General features: G+C 44.6%; 1 long non-coding RNA gene across 1 annotated transcript in view; it reads right to left on the reverse strand.

Annotated features, from left to right (window-relative positions):
- The window catches only part of LOC137615199 (uncharacterized), a 60,542-nt gene that overhangs the window by 28,168 nt on the left and 11,795 nt on the right, over positions 1 to 20,579 (reverse strand). Inside the window, exon 2 of the long non-coding RNA XR_011039192.1 lies at positions 19,290 to 19,380. This is a non-coding gene — a long non-coding RNA (uncharacterized lncRNA). The remainder of the gene's footprint in view (positions 1 to 19,289; positions 19,381 to 20,579) is intronic.

Raw genomic sequence — 20,579 nt, forward strand, 5'->3', positions numbered from 1 at the left:
GAAGGGGGAGGACGAAAAACTTCACAAAACAGAATTATAACAACTATAATTATGTAACTGACTTTAAATGTTCCAAGAATCACAGACCCCCGAAGGGACGTGTTCCCCGAGCTGAAAAGTTAAAAATACAATTAGATTTCATAAAAATAATTGAGACAAATAAAAACGAAATAGCGACTCGGCCCGAGAAGCTATCGTAGAAGACGTAGTACGGAGTAAGAGGTGAACGACCTCGAGAGAAGGGCCGTACTCCACGAAGGCAACCATGGTGGCCTAGGAGTGAACGGCCGTGACCAAGAAGAGAATCGTGGTGGCCTAGGGCTAAGCCGGCGATCACTCTCGTAGACGTACAAAACACACACCGCACAAACACTGAACAGGAAACTTAATATATTCTATACACAAGAATATAATATATAAACATCAATAATGTTAAATATATTAAGTATAAGAAAAGGTAAGTTAAAAAGACAAAACATTAATGGCCGTCAAGCGAGGATGGGGGCGGAGACATCCGTTCGCCATCCAAGTTCCAAAGTAAAGTGGAGTTCGCACTGTGTGTGTGTGAGGGGGGAGAGGTAGCAAGCTACCCCTCCCTACCCCCCGCTAACTAGCCGAGGGGTAGTAAACCCTCGTTAAAATTCTTATGGCTCGTGATTCAGCTACGCCGAAGTAATTACCCCATGTAAATAGCGTGGTTTGTATTTCAGTTACGGAACAAATATATATAAACATCAATAATGTTTAAATATATAAGTATAAGAAAAAGTAAGTAAAAGACAAAACATTAATGGCCGTCAAGCGAGGATGGGAGCAGAGACATCCGCTCGCCATCCGAGCCAAAAGTAAAGTGGAGCACTCACTGTGTGTGTGAGGGGGGAGGGGTAGCAAGCTACCCCTCCCTAACCCCCGCTAACTAGCAGAGGGGTAGTAAACCCTCGTTAAAATTCTTATGGCTCGTCATTTCAGCTACGCCGAAGTAATTACCCCATGTAAATAGCGTGGTTTGTATTTCAGTTACGGAACAACTGGGAATTTATGCATAAATGTTTGAAACCTCGTACAGTAATTGATTAAAAAACCCAGGTAATGATTACGTCCTACAAAAAAATGAAAAGATGGCCAAAGCGAGTGCAAGCAACGCATGCGCAATAACTCGCCATCAGTCTCCCATATGTAAATAATGGACTTACAAGTGAGAGATAGATTTCACATTTTTATTGACTGATACATAAGTTATTATGCTCCAGCCCCCATTAAACATATAGAGAAAAATACCAAACTAGCCACCACTCGTCCATTTTTTTTAGTGAAATGTTATTTTGATAATAAAATAAATTTTTGAATATACTTACCCGGTGATTATAATAGCTGCAACTCTGTTGCCCGACAGACAACTCTAAGGTAAAAACTCGCCAGCGATCGCTACACAGGTTGCGGGTGTGCCCAACAGCGCCATCTGTCGTCCAGATACCCAGTACTCAATGTAAACAAAGACTCAATTTTCTCCTCGTTCCACTGCGTCTCTATTGGGGAGGAAGGGAGGGTCCTTTAATTTATAATCACCGGGTAAGTATATTCAAAAATTTATTTTATTATCAAAATAACATTTTTCAATATTTAACTTAGCCGGTGATTATAATAGCTGATTCACACCCAGGGGGGTGGGTAGAGACCAGCAATATATGTTTACATTATTATGAGCTAAGAGTTTTTATTTCATTTTAGAAGTTATCAAAATAACAAAAACAAAATAAATAGGTACCTGGTAAGGAAGTCGACTTGAACAATTACTCTGCCTTTTAAGTACGTCTTCCTTACGGAGCCTCGCGATCCTCTTAGGATGCTGAGCGACCCCTAGGATCTGAAGTATCAAGGGTTGCTACCCATACAACAGGACCTCATCAAAACCCCTAATCTAGGCGCTCTCAAGAAATGACTTTGACCACCCGCCAAATCAACCAGGATGCGAAAGGCTTCTTAGCCTTCCGGACAACCCAAAAGAACAACAATAAAAACATTTCAAGAGAAAGATTAAAAGGGTATGGAATTAGGGAATTGTAGTGGTTGAGCCCTCACCCACTACTGCACTCGCTGCTACTAATGGTCCCAGTGTGTAGCAGTTCTCGTAAAGAGACTGGACATCCTTTAGATAAAAAGACGCAAACACTGACTTGCTTCTCCAATAGGTTGCGTCCATTATACTTCGCAGAGATCTATTTTGCTTAAAGGCCACGGAAGTTGCGACAGCTCTAACTTCGTGTGTCCTTACCTTCAGCAATGCTTGGTCTTCCTCACTCAGATGGGAATGAGCTTCTCGTATTAACAGTCTGATAAAATAGTATAAAGCATTCTTTGACATAGGCAAAGATGGTTTCTTAACTGAACACCATAAAGCTTCAGATAGGCCTCGTAAAGGTTTAGTTCGTTTTAAATAGAACCTAAGAGCTCTCACAGGGCATAAGACTCTTTCTAGTTCATTGCCTACCATATTCAATAAGCTGGGAATATCGAACGATTTCGGGCAAGGTCGAGAAGGTAGCTCATTTTTGGCTAGAAAACCAAGTTGTAGTGAACATGTAGCTTTTTCTGACGAAAATCCGATGTTCTTGCTGAAGGCATGAATCTCACTGACTCTTTTAGCTGTGGCTAAGCATACCAGAAAAAGTGTCTTTAAGGGTGAGATCTTTCAGGGAGGCTGATTGTAGCGGCTCAAACCTGTCTGACATGAGGAATCTTAGTACCACGTCTAAATTCCAACCAGGTGTAACCAAACGACGCTCCTTCGTGGTCTCAAAAGACTTAAGGAGGTCCTGTAGATCTTTATTGTTGGAAAGATCCAAGCCTCTATGCCGGAAGACCGATGCCAACATGCTTCTGTAGCCCTTGATAGTGGGAGCTGAAAGAGATCGTTCTTTTCTCAGGTATAAGAGAAAGTCAGCTATTTGAGCTACAGAGGTACTGGTCGAGGATACAGATACTGACTTGCACCAGTTTCGGAAGACTTCCCACTTCGATTGGTAGACTCTAAGGGTGGATGTTCTCCTTGCTCTAGCAATCGCACTGGCTGCCTCCTTCGAAAAGCCTCTAGCTCTCGAGAGTCTTTCGATAGTCTGAAGGCAGTCAGACGAAGAGCGTGGAGGCTTTGGTGTACCTTCTTTACGTGTGGCTGACGTAGAAGGTCTACCCTTAGAGGAAGACTTCTGGGAACGTCTACTAGCCATCGAAGTACCTCGGTGAACCATTCTCTCGCGGGCCAGAGGGGAGCAACTAGCGTCAACCTTGTCCCTTCGTGAGAGGCGAACTTCTGCAGTACCTTGTTGACAATCTTGAACGGTGGGAATGCGTATAGATCTAGATGCGACCAATCTAGGAGAAAGGCATCTATATGAACTGCTGCTGGGTCCGGGATTGGTGAGCAATATATTGGGAGCCTCTTGGTCATCGAGGTTGCAAAGAGATCTATGGTCGGTTGGCCCCAAGTGGCCCAAAGTCTCTTGCATACATCCTTGTGGAGGGTCCATTCTGTTGGAATTACTTGTCCCTTGCGACTGAGACAATCTGCCATGACATTCAAGTTGCCTTGGATGAACCTCGTAACTAGTGATATGTTTTGACCTTTTGACCAGACGAGCAGGTCCCTTGCGATCTCGTACAACGTCAGTGAGTGGGTCCCTCCTTGCTTGGAGATGTACGCCAAGGCAGTGGTGTTGTCCGAGTTCACTTCTACCACCTTGCCTTGAAGGAGAGACCTGAAGCTTTTCAAGGCCAGGTGTACTGCCAGTAGCTCCTTGCAGTTGATATGCATTATCCTTTGACTCGAGTTCCATAATCCCGAACATTCCCGACCGTCTAATGTCGCGCCCCAGCCTACGTCCGATGCGTCCGAGAAGAGAACATGGTTGGGAGTCTGAACAGCCAGGGGCAGACCCTCTCTGAGGCTGATACTGTCCTTCCACCAAGTCAGGCAAGACTTCATCTTCTCGGAAATGGGGATCGAGACCGCTTCTAGCGTCTTGTCCTTTTTCCAGTGAAATGCTAGGTGATATTGAAGAGGACGGAGGTGTAGTCTTCCTAATGACACAAACTGTTCCAGGGATGATAGCGTCCCTATCAGACTCATCCACTTCCTGACTGAACATCGTTCCTTCTTCAGCATGTTCTGGATGCATAACTGGGCTTGGCTTGTTCTGGGGGCCGACGGAAAAGCCCGAAAAGCTAGACTGTGAATCTCCATCCCTAAATACACAATAGTTTGGGATGGGACCACTTGTGACTTTTCCATATTGACAAGGAGACCCAATTCCTTGGTCAGATCTAGAGTCCACTTTAGATCCTTCAGACAGCGACGACTGGAAGAAGCTCTGAGAAGCCAGTCGTCCAAATAGAGGGAGGCTCGGATGTCCGCTAAATGAAGGAATTTGGCTACATTCCTCATCACCCTCGTAAACACAAGAGGAGCTGTGCTTAGGCCAAAGCACAGGGCTTGAAACTGGTAGACAACCTTTTCGAAAACGAATCTCAGAAAAGGTTGGGAGTCCGGGTGGATGGGGACGTGGAAGTAGGCGTCCCTTAGGTCTAAAGAGACCATCCAGTCTTCCCTTCTGACCGCTGCTAGAACCGACTTTGTGGTCTCCATGGAGAACGTCTGCTTTGTGACAAAGACATTCAGAGCACTGACGTCTAGCACCGGCCTCCACCCTCCTGTCTTCTTTGACACCAAGAAGAGTCGGTTGTAGAATCCCGGGGTTTGATGGTCCGAGACTTTGACCACCGCTCCCTTCTCTAGTAAAAGAGACACTTCCTGTTTCAAGGCTCGTCTCTTGTCTTCCTCTCTGTACCTGGGAGAGAGATCGATGGGAGACGTTGCTAGAGGGGGTTTCCGTACAAACGGGATCTTGTACCCCTCTCTGAGCAACTTCACAGATTGTGCATCTGCGCCTCTCTTTTCCCAGGTCTGCCAGAAGTTCTTGAGTCTGGCTCCCACTGCTGTCTGAAGAAGCTGGCAGTCAGACTCTGCCCTTAAAGGACTTGGTTCCTTTCTTCTTTCCTCGTTTCCCTTCGGCACGAGCACCTCCTCTGCTGGAGGCTCTGCCACGAAAGGGCGGAATAAAACGGGACGCTGGAGTGTCCATCCTTGGTCTAGCTGACAAGGTAGGCAAAGGGGTGGCTTTGCGAGCGGAGGACGCAACAAGATCGTGAGTGTCCTTCTGTATCAAAGAAGCGGCAATTTCCTTAATCAGGTCTTCTGGAAAAAGGCACTTGGAAAGAGGAGCAAACAGAAGTTCGGATCTCTGGCATGGTGTAACTCCAGCTGAAAGGAATGAGCATAGGTTTTCACGCGTCTTAAGGACTCCGGACACAAATGATGCAGCAAGCTCATTAGACCCATCACGTACGGCCTTGTCCATGCAGGACATAATGAGCAAGGAAGTCTCCTTCTCTGTCGGAGAGATCTTTCTGCTTAGAGCTCCTAGACACCAGTCTAAGAAGTTAAAAACTTCGAAGGCTCTAAAGATACCTTTCAAAAGGTGGTCCAGGTCCGAAGATGACCAACATATCTTTGAGCGTCTCATGGCAAGGCGGCGGGGAGAGTCTACAAGACTTGAGAAGTCGCCCTGGGCAGAGGCAGGAACTCCCAAGCCGAGAACTTCTCCCGTGGCATACCAGACGCTCGATCTAGAAGAGAGTCTAACGGGGAAACGTAAAAGCTGTCTTCCCTAAACTCTTCTTGGACTGCAGCCATTCTCCTATCACCCGCAAAGCTCTCTTGGACGAGCGTGCGAGGACGAGTCTAGTAAAGGCAGGAGTGGTTGACGGCATGCCTAACACAAACTCTGACGGAGGAGAACGCGGAGCCACAGAAACAAACTGGTCCGGAAACATCTCTTTGAAAAGGGCCAAAACTTTCCTAAAGTCCAAAGAGGGTTGCGTAGACTTAGGCTCGTCCAGTTCTGAATGCGGTTCATCTACGTGTGCAGCAACATCATCATCAGAAAGTCCCTCATCCGATAACTGATGAGGGAACAGCAACGGAGTGGGTAACGGCTGGTTAGCTGAGTCCGGTCGCACGGGTGCATGCGTGACTGAGCCGGACGCAACGTCATGGAACTGTTGCCCAGTCTGTGAGCTGGCAACAACCATAGCAGCGCGGGGACGCACAGCGTCTACTCCAGACTGTCTGGACTGATGTGGGTGAGCAGTGGCAACCACACTGGGTTGCGGAGGTTGACGCACCGCGTCAAAACAAAACAACTCTGACGGTTGTAGAACCTCACGAACGTCAACGGAGACCTCCGTGCGTCGCTGAACGTCAACATGCGGCTGGCAGATCACACTGGAACGCATGGGTGGCGGAACTCTCTCAACTGGTGTGCGTGAGAAGGTTACCTCAGCGTCCACAGGACGCACAACCGATCGTGTGGGCGGTTGTAGGCAAGGAGCTGCACTAGCTGGTGCGGCAGCAACCTTCTCCGCACGAAAGTCCTGCATAAGAGACGTTAGTTTAGACTGCATGTCTTGCAGTAGAGACCACTTAGGGTCTACAGGAGCAGGTGCGGCGACAGACGGTGTAACTGTCTGAAGCGGTACCGCTTTGCCTCTCTTAGGCGGTGAGCAGTCATCGGATGACGGCAGCGAGTCCGAACTGACCCAGTGGCTACAACTGGGCCGTTGGACTTGAGCGGAAGGGACCGACTTGCGCTTTAACGGTCGTGAGACCTTGGTCCAGGGTTTCTTGCGAGAAACACCTTCCGAAGACGAGGTATAAATGGGCTCTCTCGTCTTAGTTAGGCAGGGGCGATCTTGGGTAGATACGCCCGATACCACGGAGGGAACGTCTGTTCGCTGATTAAAGCCTCTCGAACCCATTTGTCGTACGACATTGCTTCTCCCCTGGACTTGGGAGCTTGCAAGAGGTCCCGGACTAGGAGGACGACAGGCACGAACAGACGAACCCTCAAGCGCAACACTATCCACAACACTATCACTCGGCACTTTAGCACTTCCCACTGCACTTTTGCACTTAAGCTCCTTCACATCCGCCATGAGCTGATTACGGTCACTAGCCAGGGACTCAACTCTCTCACCCAGAGCCTGGATGGCACGCATCATATCAGCCATCGAAGGTTCCTGAGTGCCAGGAGGGGGGTTAGGAGCAACCACTACAGGGGAAGGAATAGGTTGTGGGGCATGAGGAGAGGATATATCAACAGAACGAGAAGAACTTCTCCTAACTCTATCTCTCTCTAGCCTACGTGTATACTTTTGGAATTCGATAAAATCGAATTCCGAAAGCCCAACGCACTCCTCACACCGATCTTCCAATTGACAGGTTTTATCCCGACAATTGGAACAAACAGTGTGAGGGTCGATAGAAGCCTTCGGAAGACGCCTTGAACAGTCCCTAGCATTACACTTCCTAAATTTTGGGACTTGTGAAGGGTCAGCCATTTTGAATTGGTCAAAGGGAAATTAAAAAAACTATCAAAAAGTCATCAACAAAGAATCCGTTATCAAAAAGAGTTCAAGGATTTGTGTGAAGAGAAACCCTGCACAGCGAAAGCTCAAAACTAGAATAAAGTACTTCACCAATTAGTTGTGAAAAAACTCCAGTTTAGCAACAGCGAGTAAGTACGTCTTGTCGATAGCACGACAGAGAGAAAATTGAGTCTTTGTTTACATTGAGTACTGGGTATCTGGACGACAGATGGCACTGTTGGGCACACCCGCAACCTGTGTAGCGATCGCTGGCGAGTTTTTACCTTAGAATTGTCTGTCGGGCAACAGAGTTGCAGCTATTATAATCACCGGCTAAGTTAAATATTGAAAATTTCAGTTTTGCAAGTAATTAAAGTATCATATATTAACCCCTCAAAATACAGTATGTGAAGCAACAACTACTGCACATTTGAACAATGGAATTAATGGCAGTCAAAGGACAAGCACTGTTTTTAGAAGGACGTGTGATTTCCAAAATTGTAGTTAATTGGAAAATCTTGAAATAAAGCAACCAATCAGTTTCAGCATTTTTACTGCAGCCTCCCCATAATTCATAACCAAAAATAATGGAGGATCAGGCATTTTTACCCACAATACATTTACAAAAAACAAAATATCAACAGGAGAAAAATGGAGTTTTTATGATAAAACAAAGTTTTATGAATACTTACCTGGCAGTTATATATATATAGCTGAGTCTCCGACTGCGGCAGAATTTAATCGAAAATCGCGGCAACCGCCTTGTGGTGGTTGTGTGGTTAGATGGTTAACAACCCTTACAGGGTGGTACTTGGAATCATTCCCGTTTTCTGTTCCTCAGATTATCTTTGCCCGACCTGTCTCCTGAGGGGAGGTGGGTGGGCTTTAAAATATATATATAACTGCCAGGTAAGTATTCATAAACTTTGTTTTATCATAAAAACTCCATTTTTATGAATAGAACTTACCTGGCAGTTATATATATATATAGCTGATTCACACATTTGGAGGAGGGAAACAGACAGAAAAACATAGTTGGGGAAACAACAAAAGAGTTGTAGGAGAACAAACACCTTGATTCCTTACCTGCTAAGGTAGCTGACTTCAAAGGTAACTGCCTCTAGAGTCGCTTTCCCTTAGGAGTGTTCGGCCAGGAGTAGACCTGCTACGCTGCAAACAACTCAATCGAGTCTGTCAAAGGGGTAGGACCAACAACTTGACTAGACTTCAGAAAACTACCTTCCCATATAATAAAAACCTGCAACCTTACTAAAGCTAACCACCTAACCTTGCAGAAATACATATAAACTATCTATCTGGACTGAGGGAACCGTACCACAAGACGAGGACCTCAGACAACCATAAAAAACACAAACCCATATACAAGTACATAAACTAAGGTTGAGTGGGGGTAGTAACTCCTTTGCCTAATACAGAAGCCGCAGCTACGTATGGGCCCAAGGTATAACACTTGTCATAGTCCACTCTTACCTCTCTGAGGTAATGAGAAGCGAAGACAGAGTTGCTCCTCCAGAACGTTGCGTCCATGATCTGCCTAACTGACATATTTTTCCGGTATGCCAGCGAAGCAGCAATGGCCCTTACTTCGTGAGCCCGTACTTTTAACAGGGCGAAGTTTTCTTCCTCACAAAAGAGGTGGGCTTCCCTAATAGTTTCCCTCAGGAAAAAGGACAAAGGGTTCTTTGACAGGAGTTTTTGAGGATCCTTCACCGAACACCATAAGGAGTTGGAAGCACCCCTCACGCCCTTAGTGTGGGCCAAATAAGCCTTGAGAGCCCTAACCGGGCAGAGGAGGCTTTCCTGTTCCTGACCCACTAGATTCGTGAGGTTAGGGACTTCAAAAGTCCTGGGCCAGGGTTTCGAAGGGTTCTCATTCTTGGCGAGAAAGTCGAACCTCAAGGACAAACCGCTCCATTTAGGGTGAAGCCTACACGCTTCTCGATTGCCTGGACCTCGCTGATCCTCCTGGCAGTCGCTAGAGACAAAAGGAAGAGGGTTTTCTTAGTCACATCTCGCAGAGAAGCTTGCGAGATAGGCTCAAACTTCCTGGAGCACAAAAACTTAAGCACCACATCCAGGTTCCAAGAAGGGGGTCTTAAGTGCAACTGCTTCGTTGTCTCAAAAGACCTAATGAGGTCCTGCAAGTCCTTATTCCGAGATAACTCTAAGCCTCTATGCCTAAAAATGGTTGAGAGCATGCTCCTGTATCCTTTAATGGTAGATACAGCCAGCTTAGCATCCTGCCTGAGGTACAAAAGAAAGTCTGCAATCTGGCTTAGAGAGGTAGAGGACGAGGAAACCTTGCGCCTCCTGCACCAAGCTCTAAAGGTCTCCCACTTTGACTGGTAGACTCTTTGTGAAGAGATCCTCCTTGCCCTGGCAATAACTTTCGCCGCTTGTGCCGAAAAGCCTCGAGATCTAACGAGCTTCTCGACAGTCTGAAGGCAGTCAGATTGAGAGCGAGGGGGTTTTGGTGAAATCTCTCGAAGTGGGGTTGTCTGAGAAGATCTGGACTTGCCGGGAGTCTTCTTGGAAAGTCCATCAGCAACCCTACCACTTCGGTGAACCATTCCCTCGCAGGCCAGAATGGAGCCACTAGGATCATTCGTCCCAAATCGAGGAGAGCGAATTTCCTGACAACCAGATTGATGATCTTGAACGGGGGAAAGGCATACATGTCCAGCCCCGTCCAATCCATCAAGAAGGCGTCCACTGCAACAGCTTCCTCGTCCGGGACTAGGGAGCAGTAGTTGGGGATCCTCTTGTTTAGACCGGAGGCGAAAAGGTCTATTACAGGTCTGCCCCACAACTTCCAGAGGCTCCGACAGACATGCGGGTTGAGAGTCCACTCTGTAGGAAGGACTTGTCCCCTCCTGCTGAGCATGTCTGCCCTGATGTTTCTCTGCCCTTGAACAAACCTTGTCAACAGCTGGGTCTCGTTCTCATTCGCCCAAAGGAGAAGCTCTCTCGCAGTTGAGAACAGAGAGAGGGAGTGAGTTCCCCCTTGCTTCCTTATGTACGCGAGAGCTGTGGTGTTGTCGGAATTGATCTCCACAGTCTTTCCTGACACCGAGGTTTTGAAGGCCTTGAGCCCTAACAAAATGGCCATCATTTCCTTCCTGTTGATATGCCAACTGACCTGACTCCCTTCCCAAATACCTGAGACCTCTTTGTTCCCTAGTGTTGCTCCCCAGCCTGACTCGGACGCGTCTGAGAATAACACTAGGTCGGGGTTCTTCTTGAACAAGGAGATCCCTTTTCCCAACAGAGCTGGGTCCAGCCACCACATTAAAAGATCCTTGATCTCTGTCGGAATGGGAAAAGAAAAAGTGTCCTCCTGGATCTTTCTGTTCCAAACCTTTGCGAGGAAGTGTTGCAGAGGCCTTAGGTGCAGTCTCCCCAAAGGGACAAACTGCTCCAGGGAGGATAGATTTCCCAGCAGACTCATCCACTCCTTCGCTGAGCATTCCTGCTTCCTCAAAAAGTCTTTGACTTTGTCCAGGCACCTGGTCTGCCTCTCCTGGGAGGGGGAAGCCTGAAAAAGAACTGAATTCAGAACTATCCCCAAATAGAGAATAGTCTGATTCGGCTCGGTCTGAGACTTCCCCCAGTTGACGATGAGTCCCAGGTCCTGAGTCATCGTATAAGTCTTCATTAGGTCCTCCAGACATTTCTCTTTCGACTGTAACCGGATCAGCCAGTCGTCTAGATAGAAGGAGACCCTTATCCCCTCCTGGTGTAACCAGCCTGCCACATTCGCCATTAGTCTGGTGAAAACTTGGGGAGCTGTGCTCCGAAGCAAAGTGCCCTGAACTGGAAGCACTTGCCCTGGAACATAAACCTCAGATATCTCCTCGAAGACGGATGAATGGGGACGTGAAAATAAGCGTCCTGCAGGTCGAGAGAAACCATCCAGTCTCCTGGACGAACTGCAGCCAGCACTGACTGAGTCGTCTCCATGGAGAACTTTGTTTTCTCCACGAAGGCGTTCAGAGAGCTGACATCTAGGACTGGTCTCCATCCACCCGAGTTCTTGGGAACCAGAAACAGGCGATTGTAAAAGCCTGGGGAGGCGAGGTCTTGAACCGGCTCTATTGCTCCCTTGACCAACATCTGGTCGACTAGCTCCAGAAGAGCCTCTCGTTTCCCCGCGCCGGTGTACTGAGCCACTAAGGCTAGGGGAGAGTCTGAGAGAGGTGGTTTCTTTAAAAAGGGGATCTTGTAACCTTCCTTGACGACTGAGAGGGACCAGGTGTCCGCCCCTCTCCTTTTCCAAGACTGCCAAAAACGAGACAGTCTTGCCCCTACTGGTGTCTGGAGGACTTCCATCTCATTTTTTGGACCGGGGCCTAAACGCACACCTGCTGGTCCTTGGCCCTGACTCTTGTCTTCTCCCCCTAAAATCCGCTCTCGAGGAGATCCTGCCCCGAAAGGGCTGTTGAAACTTCTTCTCCTCCTTCTTCAGAGGAGCAGGACCAACAGGTAAGGTCTTTCTACCGGACCGAGACAAAAGGTCCTGAGTAGCCTTCTGAGCCAGAGAAAGGGAGATATCTCTGACCAGAGCTTCAGGAAAAAGATGACATGAAAAAGGGGCGTACAGTAGCTCCGACTTCTGGGAAACAGTCACAGATCTAGAGGTGAAGGAGCACAAAAGGGCCCTCTTCTTTCAGACCCCTGCTAAGAAAAAGGAAGCCAATTCATTAGCTCCATCTCTTAGAGCTTTGTCCATGCAGGACATGATACTCGTCAGGTCCTTCGTGTCCTCCAAGAGTTCAGACTTCCTGGCCAGAGTCCCGAGAGACCAGTCCAGGAAGCTGAAAACCTCGAAAACCCTGAAAATTCCCTTGACGAGGTGATCAAGCTCCGACATGGACCACATCACCTTGGCAGAGTTTAAAGCATGCCTTCTTGCCGAGTCCACAAGAGCCGAAAAGTCACCTTGGGAGGAGGCAGGCACTCCTAACCCCAAAGGTTCCCCTGTCTCATACCACACACCGGCCTTGGAAGCGAACCGAGACGGTGGAAAAGAAAAGGTGGTCTTGACAGCTTGTCTCCGTTCCTTCATCCAATCATCCACTTTAGCGAGATCTTTCCTGGCCGAAATTGAAAGTTTCATTTTGATGAAGGCCAAAGACTTAGTAGCTTTCTTCCTGGTAAATTGAGACTAAGGAGAACGAGGGGCAGAAGGTTGAAATTCCTCCCCTTAAAGTTCCAAAAGAGAGCGAGAAAGAACCTTGTAATCACTAGAAGAGTCGGCAGGTTTTTCTTCCTCTTCCGAAATATCTTCGAGGTCCTGCTCAAGGATAACATCCCAAAGAGTTGGGCTGCCAGCAGTCTGGCAGCGAGAGCTGTTTGAATTCTGGCGCCGAGCGCCGCTAACATCCAGTCGGCGAGAAGCGGTATCGTCACGATGACGAGAAGCGGTATCGTCACGATGACGAGAGGCAGTATCGTCACGATGACGAGAAACGGAAGCGTCCTGAAGATGCAGGCTGCCACTCCTAACCCCAAAGCATTCATCCTGTTTCCTAAGAAACGAGGCAGTAATGTCTTGGCGTTTCGAAAGAGAAACGGAATCGTCACGGCGCCGAGAACGAGAGGCAGTATCGTCTTGGCGCTGGGAGAGGGGGGAAGGAAATTCCTGGCAGCGTGCCGATGAAGAGGGTGTGCGTTGTCGTATGGCCGACGAAGTGCGCAGAGGTTTCTTGGGAGAGATACTAAAATCTCTCTTAGAAGAAGATCTCTTAACAGGCAAAGAGACGTCCTTACGTCTGACGGACTGAGAAGGGTGGCTGAAAGCTTCAACTAACGATCAAAGTTGTTCCTGCATAACAACCATGAAAGCTTTAGCAACCTCCACTGGCTCTCGCGGTGCCGAAGACGGCAGTTGTCGTACGGCTTGACTGGGAGCGCTGGCAGAAGAAGTAGGGAGTCTAGCAGGATTAACTGGGCCAAGGACTCTCTGTTCCGCCCTTTTAACGGGAACAACATCGAAATCGTCTTCCGAAGGATCAGGGTCTCGGCTACTCGAACCGGGAGAGGGAGAGTGAGACTGCACGTCCCGGTTCCACCCTCTCTTCATTGGTCTTGATTCGTAATGCCAATTACGTCTGGGAGAACGATTAGGCGAAGACACAAATGTATCCGACACGCCTTTCCTACGGCGGTCAAGAGCAGCCTGGGAGATCGCAACAGGACTGTCTGAGGCGACGACTGACCAAGGTTAAGCACTTCTCACCCCCTTTCGGCTTTAGACGTACCTTCTCCCTTGGTCCTGGGAGCTTGGTAGAGGTCTAGACCTAGGGGTATGACAGATTCGATCAGTCGCCACCTCCACTGCACTTTCACAAGGACTAATTTCACCTACACCCTTACCTTTAAAGGCCTCCAACTGTGCTTTAATGGCCTCCAATTCAGCAGCTAATTTAGAATACCCAGGGTCATCCGTAGGCACAGATCCTGTAGAAGGGGCAGGAGTCACTACATTTGGGGAAGGAATACCTTCCAAAGGGGTTACAAGCAAAGGGTCAACAGATAAATCTAAGCTAGGTTCACTAGCAGACTTTGACTTTGATTTAGCTCTTCTAACTCTATCAATCTCAAGTTTGCGCACATAGCGCTTCATAGCTAACCAATTATCATCACTTGAAACCTCGCATTCCTTGCACTTATTATCTAAAGCACATTCAAACCCCCTGCAACCCATACCGATAGTGTGAGGGTCAACCGAAACTTTCGGCAACCTCACCTTGCAAATATCATTCGCACAAATACGATAATGAATTTTCTCACTCATGATAATAAAGGAAAAAAGACAAAAAAACAAAAACAACACGATTGCCAAATCCCAACACAGTGTACTTCACCAAAAACAAAGTCCAAAAAGGCGATGAAGGGAAAGCGATCCGAAAAAACTCTGAAAGGCGGACCAACGATGTTGTCGATCCGGCCGGCAGAGATAATCTGAGGAACAGAAAACGGGAATGATTCCAAGTACCACCCTGTAAGGGTTGTTAACCATCTAACCACACAACCACCACAAGGCGGTTGACGCGATTTTCGATTAAATTCTGCCGCAGTCGGAGACTCAGCTATATATATATAACTGCCAAGTAAGTTCTATTCATAAAAACTAACAATGCAGTATAAACATTCCTTGGGATAACATTCAGGAACAATATTCATCGGAAAATATTTCCATAACTCTTAATTTGCAGAAGATTCAAATAACTTTTTTGTACGAGTCCTCTCAAAATTATATAAGTAAAGAAAATAATGGACATCAAATTGGGACGAAACTGTAATAATACCCAATAACCAACTCAAAAGGATTTGAAAACTATCAAATCATTTTCTTTTCCTTTTTTATTCCAGACGCTTAATCTCCCATTGAAACTATGTGATGCTCTCTCTTATCTCCAAATTTAGATATAAATTCAGTAATTACTCTGATGGCTTTTGATTATGCACACCAATATGGCACTGAATGCCAATGAGTATTTGTGTTTCACAGTTTTGCAACTGGAATAGCATACCATATCAATTTTCAATACAGTGGAACCTCTACATACAATTGCCCCAACATCCCACGTAAAATTCGATCAAATTCTTGTCTCGACACCTGACGTCATGCTCCAACATCCAACGTAGACCATACGCATAGAATTTTCTCGAAGCGTCGATCGTAGTTTCTTGTTTACGCCGGTAGACAGCAGCACGTCGGAGGGACGGCAGTGAGCGTCGCGTCGATCAGTTCTCTGTTCTCGTGCGCATCGTGTGGTTGTACCCTGTTTGGTCCGTTATTAACAGTGCTTATTATCTTCTTTTTTCCCAGTTTCATTTTTTATTTTATGTATAATCATTGGTCCTAAGAAGCTTAGTTTCGGTACAAGGTATTAGTAGTGGTGAGAAAAGGAAGAAGGCAACACTTTCATTAGAATTGAAGCAAGAAATTGTAGAAAAACATGAGCGCAGTGTGCATGTGAGTGATCTGGCTAAACAATATGGCCGGAATATGTCTACGATCTCGATGATCATTAAGCAGAAGGCAGAAATTCGATGATGTCTGCTTATCCCATTTCAGAAAAAATCTGAAAAGCCGTACTAAGCAACTTTCTCTCAATAGTTTCTTTAAAAAATCTACGAAGTGGTCTAGTGATCGTGATGAAGAGAAAGAAAGTGAAGCAAAGAAAACTAAGATTGAAGTGATTGAAAGTGATGAAAATTAAAAATCAAAAAGGAAAAAAAGAAAATGTAAAAAGAAATATAAAATATAAAACTAAATAAAAATAAATAAGCTAAGTTAGGTTAAAGTTCACATAGTGTAAGTTTAAGTTCTGGTACCTTATCGCAGTCACCATCTCTACCTCCTCACTGACCGTCCGTCTCCTCCTGCGTAGCAAAGCCTACACCTTCGTTGCCCTGTCTGTAAGGTAAAGTGACAATAAAAACCCCTTTTTTATCTATTATTTCTTTATAATTATTCTTTTTTACATCTCTATATAATCCAATTGTATTATTGATGTGTGTAATTATGTGTAGTAATTTATTAAGGAGTTATCATAGGTTTTTGGGCTGTAGAATGAATTATACAAATTACAGTGTATTCTTATGGGAATATTCACTCCAACATATGATCGTTTTAACATACGATCTAGATCCCGGAACAAATTAAGATTGTAAGTAGAGGTTCCACACCTTGAATACTACTTAATAGTGGGTTGACAATCAACTACACGATTTATGTGGCATCTGGAATTTGAGTGAAAATCCATTCTATAAACAGTGGAACCTCTACACACGAATGTATCTACATCCGAATTTTCCAACACCCGAAGTAAAATTCAAGCAATTATTCGACTCTACACCTGAATTTTATTTCGACACACGAAGTAAGCAATTTTCGTCGTACTGGTTGTATCCGAATTTTTGGACACGCAAAGTACAATTCGAACACGTTCCTACTCTACACCCAAATTTTTTTTTGACACCAGAAGTAAACAATACCCGTACACGTTGATGGTACTCATAGCGCCGGATGTATTTTTTATTTCCGCCGATAGAAGGCAGCATTTCTACCTCGGAGGGACCCTCAATTAGCGTGGCTTGGGACATTCCTCTGTTCTCGTCGGCTTCGTGTGGTTGTGCCTTGTGCGTTCTGCTATTAACTGTGTTTTAATCGTGATTTTTTACGTTCATCCTTTTACGGTATTTTACGTAAATCATGGGTCCTAAAAGGCTTAGTTTCGCAAGTGGTAGTGGTAGTGGTGAGAAAAGGAATAAGGAAATGCTTTCTTTAGAAGTAAAGCAAGGAATTATTGAAAAGCATGAGTGAACTTGCAAAAGAACATCACGACGAACTTACTACAGTGGAGCTCAAGGAACTCCATGCTATGTCTGAGCACATAAGGTGATGACAAGGAAGGGATCGAGGAGGTAGAATATGTGTCAGGTTCAGCGCAAATAAAAGAGGTGTTAGGAAAATATCAAGACGTGGTCGACTTCATCGACAGGAACTCCATGCTATGTCTGAGCACATGAGTGATGACAAGGAAGGGATCGAGGAGGTAGAACATGTATTAGGTTCAGCGCAAATAAAAGAGGTGTTAGGAAAATATCAAGACGTGGTCGACTTCCTCGACAAATACAGTACCATCCAAAAAAATTGCAGGTCTGTCGTGTAGTTGCGCAGGTCGATGATGTTTCCCTAACTTATTTTCGAAACATTCTGAAAAGCTGTACCAAGCAACTTTCTATCGATAGCTTCTTTAAAAAAACTACGAAGCGAACTCGTGATGAAGAGCAAGGAAGTGGTTCAAAGAAAACGGGCAAAGAGTGAAGTGAAAGAAAGTGAAACAAAGAAAACGGCAAAGATTGAAGAGAAAAAAATTCAATCAATTTTAAGTGTAGAAAGTGAAAGTGATTAAAATTAATCATCAAAAAGAAAAAAAGAAAATGTAAAAAAAATATAAAATATAAAAATAAAGAATAAATAAGCTAAGTTAGGTTAAAGTTCACTTAGTGTAAGTTAGAATAAGTTACGGTAGTGTACGTTTATCGTAGTCACCCTCTCTACCTCCTCGCCGCCCATCCGTCTCCTCTCTGCATAGCAAGACAGACACCTACGCTGGACTTTCTAAAGGTAAAGTGACGCTAAAAACCCGTTTCTTATTTATTATCTTTATAATTATTCTTTTTTACATGTCTATTATCTAATTTAGTGTGCATTACTGTCATGTGTAATTATGTGTAGTAATTTATTAAGGAGTTATCATAGATTTTTGGGATCAACACGGATAAATCCTATTTCAATGTATTCTAATGGGAAAATTTCGTTTCTACAACCAAACATTTTCTACACCCGAAGTCGGTTGTGGAACGGATTAAATTCGTATGCAGAGGTACCACTGTATACAGTAATAAGAATGCCTGCCCTGCCTACAAATGATAACAGACTTGAATTGGAAAGTATCCACAATATTTTCTCTTACAAACATCATAGCTAAGTTCTCCTAAGCTAATGTTTACAGGCTTGTTTTTTTTTTTATTGCTTAGCAGTAAGTTGCACTGCTCATCAGTCAAGCATAGTCAGGTAATCAAAGTCTACCATATACGATACTTCCCGTATTCACATGCTTTACGTTTCTCATTTTGGAGTGAATGTAGTTCGTTGGAACAGGGTAAGCTAAGAATAAGTAGTCTATGGGGGAACAGGGGCGTAGCCCCGTTCAGGTTAGGTAAGAAGGTAAAATTATATTTACGGAAGGGGAAACATTTCGAACGGAAAATATATGTTTTCCTGTAGTAAATAAAGTCATTTGGTAAAGTTTTACTGTATTACAGATTATCATTTCGAACAGAAAATACATGTTTTCCTGTAGTAAATATCGTGATTTGGCCAAATTTGACCTTCATTTCAGCCGCAAATCACCAGAACAACCAATTCGACTAACATTAAGTAGCAGAACTTGTTGCTGTTATTACGGATGAAATGAAGGTAAAAAGCAGTTAAATCACGTTATTTTCTACAAGAAAACATATATTTTCTGTTAAAATTTTTAAATATAATGTCTTTTATTATATATATTTTGTTAAAATGCTTAAATATAATGTCTTGTTCAAATTTCGTGTCACTTCACTCACGTATGTACTGCGAACGATAACATTAGCAACGTTACCAATGGTACATGGCGTTACCAACGTTACGGTGATACACAGCGTTACCAACGTTATGGTGGCATTGCTAACGTTAGCAATGCTACGGTAATATTATCATGTGTATTTTAGAAAATTTTTCCATATAACCTTTACACAATATATAAAAAAAGTACAAAAAGGGTACAGAACCTAACAAACCCACCTAACCTAACCTAGAAGTTCCCAGGTCACAAACCCAATATAATGCCCTTTGTTATATATATTATGTTAATCCGTATCACATCACTCACGTTACGATAACGTTTGCACTGTTACGATAACATTATATATAATGGTTCTTGTTCCGTCATTAGCTCGCTTCGCTCGCATGAAAATAAAACATCAAGCTCGTATGTACTGGCATGTGGTAATGTTGAGTTGCGCACGCTAACATTAGTAATGTTACGCTAACATTAGTAATGTTACGCTAACATTAGCAACATTAAATATAATGGTTCTTGTTCCTCGCTTACGATCACAGTAAAATAAAACATCAACCTCGTATGCACTGGCAAGCGGTAATGTTGAGCTTCGCACTCTTAACAAAATATAGTAAAACTAACACATTAAAATTAAAGAAATTAATGACTTACTTTTATGACTCTGACGATGTAACTTGTGGGTCACGGGGGTGTCTGTGGCGTCTTAATTGCTTTGCCTTAGTTTAGTACTGCACTTGGAACACTGTAAAAGTTGGTATATTACACTACGAGATTTAAGAAAATTATCAACATTAGAATTCACCAAAATACTTTAAAATGTTATTTTCATTAGTAAAATAAATTTTTGAATATACTTACCCGATAATCATGTAGCTGTCAACTCCGTTGCCCGACAGAATTCTACGGAAGGGATACGCCAGCGATCGCTATACAAGAGGGGGGTGTACTCACAAGCGCCACCTGTGGCCAGGTACTGCAGTACTTCTTGTTGACACCACTTCAATTTTTCCTCGGTCCACTGGTTCTATGGGGAGGAAGGGTGGGTCAATTAAATCATGATTATCGGGTAAGTATATTCAAAAATTTATTTTACTAATGAAAATAACATTTTTCAATATTAAACTTACCCGATAATCATGTAGCTGATTCACACCCAGGGAGGTGGGTGAAAACCAGTGTACATGTATATCAAGAAGCTAAGTATCCCGTATTTCATATTATCAGTTATTCAAAATAACAATGAAATTACAAGTACCTGGTAAGGAAGTCGACTTGAGCCATTACTCTGCCTTAAATAAGTTCGTCTTCCTTACTGAGCGCAGCGTTCCTCTTAGGAGGCTGAACAACTCTAAGGTGCTGAAGTATCAAGGGCTGCAACCCATACTAAAGGACCTCATCACAACCTTTAACCTCGGCGCTTCTCAAGAAAGAATTGACCACCCGCTAAATCAACAAGGATGTGGAAGGCTTCTTAGCCGACCGTACAACCCATAAAAAATATTCAAGAGAAAGGTTAAAAGGTTATGGGATTATGGGAATGTAGTGGCTGAGCCCTCGCCTACTACTGCATTCGTTGCTACGAATGGTCCCAGGGTGTAGCAGTACTCGTAAAGAGACTGGACATCTTTGAGATAGAATGATGCGAACACTGACTTGCTTCTCCATTAGGTTGCATCCATAACACTCTGCAGAGAATGGCTCTGTTTGAAGGCCACTGAAGTAGCCACAGCTCCCACTTCATGTGTCCTTACCTTCAGCAAAGCAAGGTCTTCTTCCTTCAGATGAGAATGTGCTTCTCTAATCAGAAGCCTGAATAGTAAGAAACTGAGTTCTTAGAACTTGGAAAAGAAGGTTTCTTGATAGCACACCATAAGGCTTCTGATTGTCCTCGTAAAGGTTAAGACCTTTTTAGATAGTACCTAAGAGCTCTAACTGGGCAAA

The sequence above is a fragment of the Palaemon carinicauda genome, chromosome 21, assembly GCF_036898095.1.
Source record: "Palaemon carinicauda isolate YSFRI2023 chromosome 21, ASM3689809v2, whole genome shotgun sequence".
In the NCBI taxonomy this organism is placed as follows: Eukaryota; Metazoa; Arthropoda; class Malacostraca; order Decapoda; family Palaemonidae; genus Palaemon; species Palaemon carinicauda.